The 14,062-nt window shown below is 51.2% G+C and overlaps 1 protein-coding gene across 5 annotated transcripts in view; it reads right to left on the bottom strand.

The window, feature by feature from the left end:
- Positions 1–14,062, bottom strand: part of PTBP3 (polypyrimidine tract binding protein 3) — a 683,480-nt gene that overhangs the window by 243,222 nt on the left and 426,196 nt on the right. The gene's annotated exons all lie outside the window — the stretch shown is intronic.

Below are 14,062 nucleotides of genomic sequence, written 5' to 3'. Positions count from 1 at the left end.
ATGTAGATGATATAGTCCTTATGAAATGACAGGAAAAGGCCTGCAGAGGCTATTAAGCTACACACCGACTGCATTAATAATTAAATGATTGTCAATTTTGCAAAACCACCGGTTGTGGTTTTTGGGAGAAAAGTTAAGAAAAGGAAGCTGGGCATTATAAATATCTTGGGGTCTTGCTACATGGCCATTTGTCTCATTGTCTGTATTTAAATTCAAAGCCAAGAATCGCTTTCCTAAACAGGAGGTGGAGGACACAATGGCAACTCTAGAACAAGACAGTAAAACCCTCAAAGACGTGTTAACCACTGCACACCTTGAAGCACGACTCGAAGATTCCGAGGGTAGATCACGATGTAATCACATACGCATTTTGGGGGTCCCAGAGAAAGCAGAGGGCCCTGCTACAGACCCCTGGACTATGATAACACAATGTCTAAGTCGGTTGTATGGTGTTGAGTTGCCATGGTCTGCTAAGCTGCGTCTGCTTAATGTGTGGCAGGCAACAGATTGGGAAGAGGGGAGGGAATTAATGCGTCATTAGCTCGGACGTTCGGTATGAGGAACATACCAAGCAATTGGGGCAAAGAAGAGACACCGCGATTGGGCGATTGGAAAAAAGATATGGACTGGCCTATGGTGGCCGAAAAAACTCTCTCAAAATAGAGGCTATTCCCGGAATTGGGGCAAGGTCTGGAATAAATGGAATGAGTATAGGGGCTTTACTTGCACAGCCCCAGTGGCCCAGATAAGACTATAGGATTTGGTGGATAGGAAGGATTAAAGAGACAACCAGAGAGGGGGGGGGGGGGGATCAGCTAAACTATACCTTGGGGACAGTGGAGGAATCGATGTAACACTATGATATGCTGATAGAAAGTGTATGTCAGGTGGTGGTGTAGTGCAATATTCTTTGACTGTAATAAAAAGAATACATTTTTTGTTAAAGAACTGCTTCCTGATTGCAGCATTCCAGTCTCTGCAACACAAACTTCATAGCTTAACTTGGTCTCCACTTTTAATAGTCATAAAGGCGAAGTTCATCCCAACAACTGCTTTTTGAAACTGAAGCTTTTCCTGAGAAGTACGATCCCTTCTTGAAATCGGCACAAAGCAAGGCCTTCCATCTTTTATTCCATCTACCTCAAGTGCATCCCATCACAGATCCATCTGGAATTCAGGAATTCAGCCTAATCGATCATGAGTTAGCACAAAATGTTTTAACACTAAAGTATATGTCATTACTAAGGAAGGCGGACTAAGAAACATTGAGGTCTCAGATATGGAAAGAAATACAAATAGGTATCCTATCAAAATCAAATAGCTAGGCATGATACCGCATTGAAGGACCTAAATGCAAAATGTGGGAACAGGTCCTACCTCATAATTCTTTCAAAATAGCCTTGAACAAACAAATTAAGAGGATTTCATGGAGCAGAGACTAACAAAACTTAAGCAAGAGTAGCCATGCGTGGATGTCCATTAACACCTATAAACATCCTCTACCGCAGAACTATTAAAACAGTACTACTAAATGCTTCTATAAAATGAAGCTACTCCATTTATGATTAGGCTGTTCTCAACGATTGACTGCCTCCCAAAATGGCTTCTGAGGCATTCAGTCACTAAGTGCAGACTGTGCCATCAACAAGAAGAATCCCGACTCTAACCCCATCGATATGCACTGTTTTACTCACTGAACCCAAGACTTTGATGCAGAAAACTTTTAACCCAAAGGGCATAAGATCAGGCAGCCATGCACTATTCTGCATGAAAGGGGACACCCTCAGGTGATTGCATCTTTTATCAAATGTATTCTTAAAGCCAACAGCACTTTAACAATACATACATCACTTCAACTGGACAGTAAGCAGAGCACTTGGGCCCGATGACATGGTGAAAGGGTCAGGGTGCAGGAAGAGCTGGAGAATGTGTAGGTGAGTAGCTTAATCAGTGAGATGCAGTGAGAGGTGTTAATCGTAAATTTCCCAACTAAAAACAGTATGCCGAAGTGGGTGTAGGTATGATCAAGGTTTGAGATACCTGTTCCCATGAGGAACAGGTTTTTATACTGATTTGCATCAGGTGGGCCCTTATTAAGTTATCGATAAAAAAAAAAAAAGTTAAAACCCTTTAGTCAAACACGGACAACGAGAAAAACTAACAAAGGCATAGCAGACCCAACTCAGGGCCCCCAGACCCAAGCCTCAAGCCAAGAATGCCATACACCCCCGAGTATGAGAATTATAGCAGCTGAGAAAAGAAGGAATTGACGTAAAATAAGTGGAATGAAAAAGGGATGGGGCAGACAAGCAGCTGTAAAGAAGACACCGACAGGGAGGTTCTTGGGAGCAATGTTGAAGGAGAAATATGGTGGAATAAAGCTTCTGGCTGATATCCTGGACTAGCCTGCAGTGGTGCGAGGCGGGGGAGGAGAAAGGACTGATGTACATAGTTGGTGAAGCTGAAGGGATGAATCTTTAGCAAAAGGCCAATTTAGTATTGGGCATTCAGAATGGTATTAAAACCCTGGAATTTACAAAGGATACATTATGTAAAGGTAAGGGGGAACTGTCTCAGTCTGTGCTACAGATGACAAGTTACTTACCTTCGGTAACGCTTTTTCTGGTGGATACAGTATCTGCCTGTGGATTCCTCACCTTGTGGATATCCCCTGCGCCAGCAACATTCGGAAACTTTTGTAGCAGTCCACGCCGATGAGGTTGAAGACGACGTCACAGAGACACGGCTCCACACGTGACTCCGCTGACGTCACCGGCTCCTTAAGAAGACCTCGTCGGCGTGATGACGTCTGTTCCGCTCCTTTTTTCCGTGCCTTCGAGACACACGGACGGACTGACAGCAATAAATAAACACAGTATACACAGTACACAATATGCAGATCAACACACACACAGAGTGGAGAATAAGCAGAAAGGCAAAAGAAATAACAAAATGCCTTTGAGAGATATAAATACATTTTGAAACACCAACAACAGAACTATAGGTATAGAAGGATGGACAACGGGGAGGCGGGTGGGTCAGTGAGGAATCCACAGGCAGATACTGTATCCACCAGAAAAAGCGTTACCGAAGGTAAGTAACTTGTTCTTCTGATGGATACATCTGCCAGTGGATTCCTCACCTTGTGAATAGATTCCACAGCAGTCCCCACTCCCGGAGGAGGGTGTCCACCCTTCTATACCAAAAAGTCCTGAAGGACGGAACGAGCAAAGTGTCCGTCCCTCCTCACCTCAGTGTCTAAGCAATAATGTTTTGCAAAAGTGTGGAGGGAGGCCCAAGTTGCCGCCCTACAAATGTCCTCCACAGAAACACCCCTAGACAAAGCAGAAGTGGAAGACTTAGCTCTAGTGGAATGAGCTCTCAAACCCTCTGGAGGTTCCTTACCAGCCATGGAGTAGCAGATCTTAATGCACAAGACAATCCACCTGGAAAGGGTGCGCTTGTGCACCGCTCGACCTTTCCTGCAGCCAACAAAGCCCACGAAGAGCTCATTAACTCTGAAGTCCTTTGTCCTGTCCAGGTAGAAGCTCACCACCCTCTTAGGGTCCAAGCGGTGAAGTCTCTCCTCCTTCTTGGAAGGGTGAGGGGGAGGATAGAAGGAAGGAAGGGTAATGGATTGCCCCAGATGGAAGGGAGTTACCACCTTAGGCAAAAACGCAGCCCTGGTCCTGAGTACCATTCTTTCAGCATGAATGGTCAAGAATGGGGGTTTTGAACTTAGAGCTTGAAGCTCACTTACCCTCCTTGCCGAGGTGAATGCAATGAGGAAAACGTCTTAAAGGACAACAGTCTCAAGGGACACTTGTGTAAGGGTTCGAAGGGAGAACCCATAAGATAAGTTAATACAAGGTTTAAGTCCCATTGAGGCACTATAAAGGGAGTAGGAGGAAACCTGTTTGTGAGGCCCTTGAGAAAACGAAGAACAATAGGTGATTTAAATAACGACGGCTGATCCGGCAAACAAAGGAAAGCCGATAAATAACCCCCAACAGTAGCCACAGCAAAGCCTTGCTAAGCAAGAGAAAGGGCAAACTGAAGGATGTTAGATAGACGAGCCCTCAAAAGGTCAATGGACTTTTCTCCGCACCAAAGTACAAATTTAGACCACCTATAGGAATATATGGATTTGGTGGAATGACGTCTGGCAGACAAAATTACATCTACCACATCCGGTGGGAGAGAAAAAGAACTCCGGTTGCCCCGTTCAATCCCCAGGCATGAAGGTGTAAGCTCCGGAGGTGGGGGTGTAGAACCTGCCCCTCCGATTGCGAGAGGAGGTCTGCCCTCAGAGGGAGACTGAGCGGAGGGCACGAGGAGAGGTGGAGAAGATCTGTGTACCACACCCTTCTTGACCAATCCGGGGCGATCAATATAACTTGGGCCCGGTCTTAGCGAATCTTCCTCAGAACCCGAGGAATCAAGGGTATGGGAGGAAACGCGTAAAGCAGTCGTGAGCCCCAACTCAACTGAAACGCGTCCCCCAACGCTCCCTGCATCGGATACTGGAGACTGCATAATGAAGGGCAGTGAGCATTCTCGTGAGTGGCGAACAGGTCCACCCGAGGAGTTCCCCCACATCCGAAAGACGTGACAAACTACCTCTGGATGAAGCCTCCACTCGTGGTCGGCGGAGAACTGCCAACTGAGACTGTCCGCACGTATGTTTAGAACCCCGGCCAGATGATTTGCCATAAGACAAATCTGATGGTCCTGAGCCCAGGACCATAGACGCAGGGCCTCTCTGCAGAGACAAAGAGACCCCACTCCTCCCTGTTTGTTTATATACCACATCGCGGTAGTGTTGTCCGTCAGGACCTGAACAGACTGACCGCGAAGGGAAGGGAGGAAGGCCTTGAGCGCCAAACGTATCGCCCGTAACTCCAGAAGGTTGATGTGAAGCAACCTTTCCTCTGGAGACCAAAGACCCTTGATCTCCAGATCCCCCAGATGAGCACCCCACCCTAAGGTGGATGCATCCGTTATCACCGTGGCCACCGATGGAGGTAGATGGAAGGGCTTTCCTTGGGACAGATTGCCCTCCACGCTCCACCAAGATAGATCCGCTGCAGCTTCTCTGGAGATCCTCACAGACTCCCTGAGATCTCCTTTGTGCTGATACCACTGCTTGCGGAGGCACCACTGGAGCGCCCTCATGTGCCAGCGTGCATGGTTGACCAACAGGATGCAGGAAGCAAACAGACCGAGCAGGCGAAGGACCTTCAGGACTGGAACGACCGCTCCATTGCAAAATAAAGGAATCATTTCCTGTATGTCGAGAATCCTTTGAGGAGGAGGGAATGCTCGACACACAGTAGTGTCCAGTACCACACCTATGAACAGGTTGCGCTGAGAGGGCACCAGGTGAGATTTGGGCACGTTTATCGAGAAACCCAATTTGAACAACAGCTGAGTTGTATCCTGCAGATGATGAAGCACCTTCTCCGGCGACTCTGCTTTGATCAGCCAGTCGTCCAGATAGGGGAAAACGGCAATCCCCGACCTCCTGAGATGGGCTGCCACCACTGCCATCACCTTCGTGAAGACTCGGGGTGCAGTAGTAAGACCAAACGGAAGGACCGCAAACTGATAATGTTGCGATCCTACCGTAAACCGGAGATACTTCCTGTGCGACTTCAGGATGGGGATGTGGAAATGCGCATCCTGCAAGTCGATGGACACCATCCAGTCCTCCTGATTCAGCGCTTGAAGAACCTGCGCAAGGGTGAGCATCTTGAACTTCTCTTGCTTCAGATAAAAATTCAAGATCCTGAGGTCCAATATCTGACGCAATCTGCCGTCCTTTTTCGGAATCAGGAAATCCCGGGAGTAGCATCCCTGACCCCTCTCCTGCTCTGGAACCACCTCTATCGCACCCTTCTGAAACAACTTCAGGACTTCCTCCTGCAGGAAAAGACGGTGGTCCTCCGAGCAAGCCCCTTGACAAGGAGGGTAATTTGGAGGGAATTCCCGAAAAGGAAGGGCGTACCCATTTTCTACAAGATCCAGAACCCAGAGATCTGTAGTTACAGACTCCCAATCCTGTAGAAAATGGGTAAGCCGGCCCCCCCACAGGACCAGCATGATCCAGAATGTCGGATCTAGGGCTGTTTTGCGGTGGTGGGAGGGGCTGAAGAGGAAGAGGAGGAGAGTTGACGGCCACGTGAGCGACCCCTGATTCTTCCTCTGTAACCCTTGGACAAAGAGCCTTGCTGTTGTCGTTGTTGGTGCTGTTGCTGGGTCTGTCTGTAAGAGCGAAAAGTCGCCCTTCCGAAGCCTCTATACTTCTTGAAAGATCCCCTTGGCTGGGATTGAAGACCCAACGACCTTGCCGTAGCCTTGCTCTCCTTGAAGCGTTCGAGAGCGGCATCCGCCTTCTTGCCGAACAACCCAGACCCATCAAATGGTAGGTCCAACAAAGCCGACTGCACATCTTGGGAGAATTCAGAGGACTTCTAGCCACGCACCCCTCCTGGTGGCAACAGAAGACCCCATAACTCTGGCAACTGAGTCTGCTGTGTCCAGTCCACTTTGAATTACTTGTCGTACAGCCGCCTGAGCATCAGTCAAAACTTCATTGAAGCCGGCCCTATCCTCCTCCGACAACTTTGGTGCCAATTTTTTTGCTGAGTCCATAAGCGCATGGATATAGCGCCCCAACAGACAAGTCGCGTTTGTTGACTTTAGGGCCATGCTGGCCGAAGAAAAGACCTTTTTGGCTGACTGGTCCATCTTTTTGGCCTCTCTGTCCCCTGGAACCTGAGGGAAGGCACCCTTTGATCTTCCCGAACAAGCAGCCTGAACCACCATTTTCTCAGGCGATGGGTGCGATGTTAAAAATTCAGGATCCCCTGGAGCCGCCCTATACCTCCTTGCGACTGTCCTAGAGACCGCGGGAGCTGAAAAAGGTTTACGCCATACCTCTAATACGGGGTCGATAATGGCCTCATTAAAGGGCAACAAAGGCTCTGAGACTGCAGTAGGCAGATGCAGCACCTCAGTAAGAATATTAGACCTGAACTCCGTGGTTGGTAACTGGAGGTCTAACAACTCAGCAGCCTTCCTGATGACCGCATGATACGGCGCCGCATCCTTTGAGGGCTCATCTGATGGTGGTGTGATTTCCCACTCAGGAGACAAATCCAGCCCACTTGCCTCCTTTAGCTCCTCAAACACTTCATCAGAGTCAACCAACTCTCCCTCTTCAGCTTCAGCTTCCTGCAAAAAATACCTCCTTTCATCCACAACTGTCTGCGCCTCCCTTCTGGATCGAATCCGCACCAGCGGCGTCTGCGGCGCCGTGTTCGAATCCGACGGCGCCAGCCGCAGCGTCAAACGTGGATCCGCTGGAGCAGCCGGCGTCGAACGAGGTCGAGCCGGCGAAGAGGGAAGAGGCATCAATCAATCAATCAATCATGGAACTTATATCGCGCACTACTCACCCGTAAGGGTCTCAAGGCGCTTGGGGAAGGGGGTCTGCTACTGCTCGAACAGCCAGGTCTTGAGCTGTTTCCTGAAGGCCAGGTGGTCCTGGGTCATCAGCAGGTGGACGGGTAGGGAGTTCCAAGTCTTAGCTGCCAGGTAGGAGAATGACCTTCCTCCAGCGGTGGCTCTCTGGATGCGAGGGACGACGGCAAGGGCGAGGTTAGCGGAACGTAGCCGGCGGGTGGGCGTGTAGAAGGTGAGGCGGCTGTTGAGGTACCCTGGGCCTAGGTCGTGGAGGGACTTGTGTGCGTGGGTGAGGAGTCTGAACGTGATCCTCTTGTTGACAGGGAGCCAGTGCAGGTCTCTCAGGTGGCACGAGATGTGGCTGCGTCGGGGGACGTCCAGGATGAGTCGGGCGGAGGCGTTCTGGATACGCTGAAGTCTTTTCTGAAGCTTGGCTGTAGTACCGGCGTAGAGGGTGTTTCCGTAGTCTAGTCTGCTGGTGACGAGAGCGTGGGTGACCGTCTTCCTGGTCTCGGTCGGGATACATCGGAAGATCTTTCGGAGCATGCGGAGGTTGTGGAAGCAAGCTGAGGAGACGGCGTTGACTTGTCTGGTCATCGATAGGGAGGAGTCCAGTATGACGCCCAAGTTGCGTGCGTGGTCCGTCGGTTCAGGTGCGGTGCCTAGTGCCGGGGGCCACCAGGAGTCGTCCCATGCGGAGGGTGATGGTCCCAGGATGAGGACTTCTGTCTTGTCCGTGTTCAGTTTCAGGCGGCTGATGTTCATCCATTCAGCGACGTCTGTCATCCCTTCGTGCAGGCTGGCTTTGGCGGTGTCGGGGTCTCTGGAGAGGGAGAGAATTAGCTGGGTGTCATCGGCGTAGGAAATGATGTTGAGGTTGTGTTGGCGTGCGATGGCAGCGAGGGGTTTCATGTAGATGTTGAAGAGAGTGGGGCTGAGCGACGATCCTTGCGGGACGCCGCAGATGACTTCGGTGGCCTCGGAGCGGAACGGAGGGAGGCGTACTCTCTGTGTTCTGCCGGAGAGGTATGAGATGATCCATTCCAGAGCCTTCCCTTGGATGCCGGTGTCGTTGAGGCGTTGGACTAGTGTGCGGTGGCAGACAGTGTCAAATGCTGCGGAGAGGTCTAGGAGGATGAGTGCCGCTGTTTCGCCGTTGTCGAGCAGGGCTCGGATGTCGTCGGTGGCTGCGATGAGGGCGGTCTCGGTGCTGTGGTTGGCTCTGAATCCGGACTGTGATGGGTCGAGGGATCCGTTCGTCTCGAGGAAGGCTGCCAGTTGCTTGTTGACGACCTTCTCGATGACTTTGGCGGGGAAAGGAAGGAGCGAGATGAGGCGGAAGTTCTTGAAGGTCGGTCGGGTCCGCTGTTGGTTTCTTCAGCAGAGCGCTGAGTTCGGCGTGCTTCCAGCTCTCCGGGAAGGTTGCTGTGTTGAAGGAGGTGTTGATGATGTCTCGGAGGTGGGGTGCGATGGTAGAGGCTGCCTTGTTGAAGACATGATGGGGGCACGGGTCGGTCGGAGATCCGGAGTGGATGGTGTTCATCATGCGTGACGTGTCTGTGATGTCGTTGTTGCCGGTGCTGGGGTTGGAGAACTCCTTGACGATGTTGAAGAGCTCCTTGCTGTCATGGGCGTTCTTGTCCAGTCGTTCCCGCAGAGATTTCTTCTTGGTGGTGCGGATGAGCTGGTGATGTCTGCGAGTGGCGAGTTTGAGTGCTGTTCTCTTGTCGGCGGTCTTGTTGAGGAGCCAGGCCTTCGAGGGTGCGGCAGGCCTTCTTGGAGTCCTTAAGTTCGTCGGTGAACCAGGGGGCCTTCTTGCTTCTGGGCCTGGTGAGGGGGTTCTTCAGTGGGGCGAGGTCGTCGGCACAGGAGGTCAGCCACTGCGTGAGGTCGAGGGCAGCTGTGTTAGGGTCCGTGGTCCTGACAGGTGGGCTCTGGCTGAGGGAGGTGGCGAGCTGGTCGGCGGTGATCTTGCTCCAGTTTCTGTGTGGAGCCTGCTTCGGGTGATGGTGGACCGTGTTCTTTCTGAAGCTGAAATGGACGCAGCTGTGGTCGGTCCAGTGAAGTCCGGTGGAGTGGCTGAAGGTGATGTGCTTGCTGGACGAGAAGAGTGGGTCGAGCGTGTGGCCGGCGAAGTGGGTGGGGGTGTTGACCAGTTGCTGAAGTCCGAGGTTGGCGAGGTTATCCAGCAGGGCGGTGGTGTTGCGGTCATTGTTGTTCTCCAGGTGGAAGTTGAGGTCCCCGAGGAGGATGTAGTCGGCGGAGGGGAGGGCGTGAGGGCTGATGAAGTCGGCGATGTCTTCGCAGAACTGTGCGCGTGGTCCCGGGGGTCTGTAGATGAGGGTGCCTCTGAGGGTAGTCTTGGGGTCGGTGTGGATCTGGAAGTGCAGGTATTCGGCGGCGTTGAATAAGTCGATGGAGTCAGTCGAGATGCGAATGGTGCTCTTGTGTACGATGGCGATGCCTCCTCCGGTCTGGTTGACGCGATCCTTCCTGATGATCTTGTAGCCGTCCGGGATGGCTATGGCGATGTCGGGGGCTGAAGAGTCGTTCATCCAGGTTTCCGTGAGGAAGGCGACGTCTGGAGATGCGGTGTCGAGGAGGTTCCAGAGTTCCACGGCGTGTCTGTGGACGGAGCGGGTGTTGAGCAGGATGCACTTGAGGTGGTTGCTGTTGTCCGTCTTGGTGGGCGTGGTGCTTGTTTGGAGGCAAGAGAAGTTGCAGGATCGGCAGGCGAAGGGTCCATGGGTGCGTCGCGGGGACGCTCGGTGGCATCCGGGGGCTCGGGCGGTTTTGAGTGCGATGAGCGTAGCGAAGTCGTAGATCCTGCGGGGGGGCTGGCGGGCGCGGGGACCAGGGGGTCTGGCGCTGGGCGCGGTCCAGGCACGGACGGGCGCAGACGGGCTTACCTTTGGCGCACCTTTGGCGCTCAGTCGGCGCTCCCGCTGCGCGCGTCCGCTGCGCGGTCGCTGAAGGGGCGTCATAAATAAGGAGCCGGGAGGGAGGGTCAGCGGGAGGCGGGAGCGGGGTGGCCAATGGGCAGGGAGGGGGGGCGGGACTGTAGGTGGAGGCGGGACTGGGAGGGTGCGCCTGGGGCAGCGGCGGCGGGAAAACGGCGGGAAGCGGCGGACACCAGGAGTGACCAGGTGAGCAGCGGGGGTCAGCTAGCGAGAGGAGTACAGGCAGCGGCGTGGGGAGCGGCCAGGAGGCAGCAGGCGTTACCTGGGAGCAGGAGGCAGGCAGCGGCGTCAGGTAAGTGAGGAGAAAAAAATTAAATAATTAAAAAAATGCGGCGGCGGCAGTCAGGCGTCAGGCAGCGGAGGCAGGTAAGTGAAGGATGCGGCAATCAGGCGTCAGGCAGCGGAGGCAGGTAGGTCAGCAGAGCGGTGGAGGGGAGCGTCCGTCTGTGGGGGGCACAGGGGGCGCCGGTAGATGCCAAGACGGCGCCGCTTGAAAGAACGGCATGAATGGAGCTTGAGGATAGACCTGCGGCACTCCCAAGTTAAAAGCCATCGGACCCGCAGGTGCACCAGTGGTATACATGGCCCTCGAAAACACCCCATACATCGCATTTAGATAATGCGAGGGGTCCTGACCCGGTCCAGGGAATGCAGGGTACTGGTCAGGCATCACCGGACTCGGGCCTGCCGGCGCCGACGGTGGAATTAGCGGCGTCACAGGATCACCCGGGACTGGAAGATCCTCGACTGGGGCCGGAGATGGAGCCGGTGTCTGGGATATCACCGGAACCGGAGATGAAGCCGGAGCCAGCGAAGCCACTGGAGAAGGAACCGGAGGTGAGGTCGGGACTGGAGAAGGAGACACGGATTCCCTCCGACGCCGAGCCGGCGACTTCGTCGCCGAACTCTTATTGGAGTGATGACGAGAAGAATGCCTTCTCTTCTTCTTATGCTTCTTGCCTCTCGAAGCATGCCCCGAAGTCGATTTAGACGCTGACCTCGACCTGGACTTCCTCCTACCTCTTCTCTTTCTTCATGCTGGCGATGAAAAGCTTTGCCTCCCTTTCTTTTAGAGCTTTGGAGCTCATCTTGCGGCAGCAAGAACAACCATCCACATCGTGGTCGGATGAGAGACACCAAACACAGTCTTCATGTGGCTCTGTAATAGACATGTGCTTGCCACATTCCCGACAGGGCTTAAAACCCGACTTCCTTGTCGACATCTTCTCGAAGAGAAACAGAAGAAAACCAGAAGACGACACAAAGTATCAGAAAAGCTACTATCAACGATTCCCGAAATCCGTTGGCGTCGACGGCGCGGAAAAAAGGGAACTGACGTCATCACGCCGACGAGGTCTTCTTATGGAGCCGATGACGTCAGCGGAGTCGCTGCGGAGCCGTGTCTCTGTGACGTCTTCGACCTCATCGGCGTGGACTGCTACAAAAGTTTCCGAATGTTGCTGGCGCAGGGGATATCCACAAGGTGAGGAATCCACTGGCAGATGTATCCATCAGAATACTTTTAACTCAGTCACTGCAGTGCTATTACACATAATGTCCTTCCACGAGGTCTTGGGGGCAATGCTTTAATGCAAGGCAGAGTGGCTGACTGAAGCAGCCGCTCCAGCGTTCAAAGAGCAGGCAGCATGCAACCTAATTTACATGGGAGTACAAGGATCCCACTGCAGGCAGATGCAGTGAGTGACTGCAACTGCCTGCATTGCAATGTCTGAGGGGGTCCATAGGACCCAATCTCCTTTTTACAGAGGGCAACCTCCGAGGACACACTGACTGTGCACCACCTCTTTGAGGCGCACACAGTTAGTGAGCTAGTAGCCTCTTTGCTTCATTGCGCACTTTCCATAATACTGCTCAGGGGCAGAGGCAAATTGTTTCTCTCATTTACCAAGCCCACATGCAAATGAGGGAATGTCCCATTAGGATTGTGTTGGTGCTTTATGTCCTGGCGTAATCTATATTACAGAATGGACCAAAAAAGTATCTGCGGCCCCTTCTGTAATACAGCGTGCCTCAGGGTTGAAGGCAACAGGTGCACACTCCCACTTTGCCCTTTAGGCACTTTATGGAACACGGGCCAACGTGCTCATGAAAACAAGTATCGACCACTAGTGGAGGAAAATGTACACAGGAGTCTTCAGTTCAAACTAAACCATTTGCATCATCAGCTAAGTAGTCATGCTTGCTGAGAGTGTTAGATGGAAATTTCCACAGTTGTGTCCCTGTCCTAAACACCACGTGTCTACTTAAATGTGTACAGAATATTCTGGACCAGTAAAGTGTTCTGCTTGGAAGGCAGTTCCTAATTTTGATTCGGGCAACGTTTGGAGTATTTCAGTTTGCATGTGATGGAAGGTTTAACACATCATGTGTGCACTGGCATTCGCTCAATAAATCTTCCTTAGTCTAGGGATGCACTTACAGAATTTGTGTGCGCAACTTGGCTGAGAAACGTAACAACTATAAGTTGGGAAAATTGGTACGCTAAAAGATTGGTTTGGGGCGTTTATACATTTCAAGGTCAGGCTCACTATACAGTTACAACTTCAACTACAGCAGCTTTTTTATATAACACTTCATAAAACACCTGCAGTTTCTAAGCACTATAAATAACAGATGTTCATACTAACCAGTCAAGGTACTCAATTTGACTTTCAGAAGGCTGGATTGGCCATTGTGAGATGAGAACTTGTCGCTTGTCGATCACCAAAAAGCACTCAACTCATTCTAATAACTAAACTCATTCTAGTGGAGCTAAACCAGGGACTACTCAACTGAGCGACAGGACATAGGTAATGATGTAAAGTGCTTGTGAATGCGGGCTCTTGACGTTGCGTAGAAGTTGCATGGCTGTCTGAAAATATCAAGAAAGGGCAGTGGGGTGGACTGTTGCATTTTTAGTTAAGCAGTTAGACTATGTTTAGGCCATAAAACTTGTAGAAACGAGAGTATCCAATTTTGAATTTAGTTTCAATAGATTTCAAGAATATTGTCCAGGTATTGATCGTGATCAAAGTGTGCCGCAGCGGCCTTTCTTTTTTAAAAGTTTTATTTTTCACAAACAACTGTAATTGCAACATTTTTCACAGAAACACTTGAAAAGACTGGACCATCTAGACATATTCACATTTGTCAACATTAGTTTGTGACTCAAATCACTTCGATGCAACACTGCTATCCTTCTCGCCCAGCATCTTCTCGCCATTTCTCATTATCAAAGTATATATCATCACGGAACAAGTATCACAATCATCAGCTAATTTATCAACTGTCCTGGACTTTTTCATCCAGACTTCTTCTGCAATAGCCCACTCTAGGTTTTTCTTCCGGGATTCTGCGGTCAGACTGTATGATTTGAGCCAGTGTATCGCTGTCTGACGGCAGGTGCCTTTCATTAGCACCGAAGAGAGTTAACATGTAGTACAACCCATTTTTCCTGGGATATAGGTACATATTAACACATAGTGGTGATCGCTCTCCATCTCCCCAAACTACTAGTTGGCTAATCCTAATGTAATGTATGCAATTCCTTAACAGACTAAAAATAGAACTTTTAAAGTGGTTAGTCTGTATAGTCTCAGACGAATACCAATGAAAGGTAAATGAACTATCCAAAA

The sequence above is a fragment of the Triturus cristatus genome, chromosome 2_2 (assembly GCF_964204655.1).
Source record: "Triturus cristatus chromosome 2_2, aTriCri1.1, whole genome shotgun sequence".
NCBI lineage: Eukaryota > Metazoa > Chordata > Amphibia > Caudata > Salamandridae > Triturus > Triturus cristatus.
This window is presented reverse-complemented; position numbering and strand designations above follow the sequence as displayed.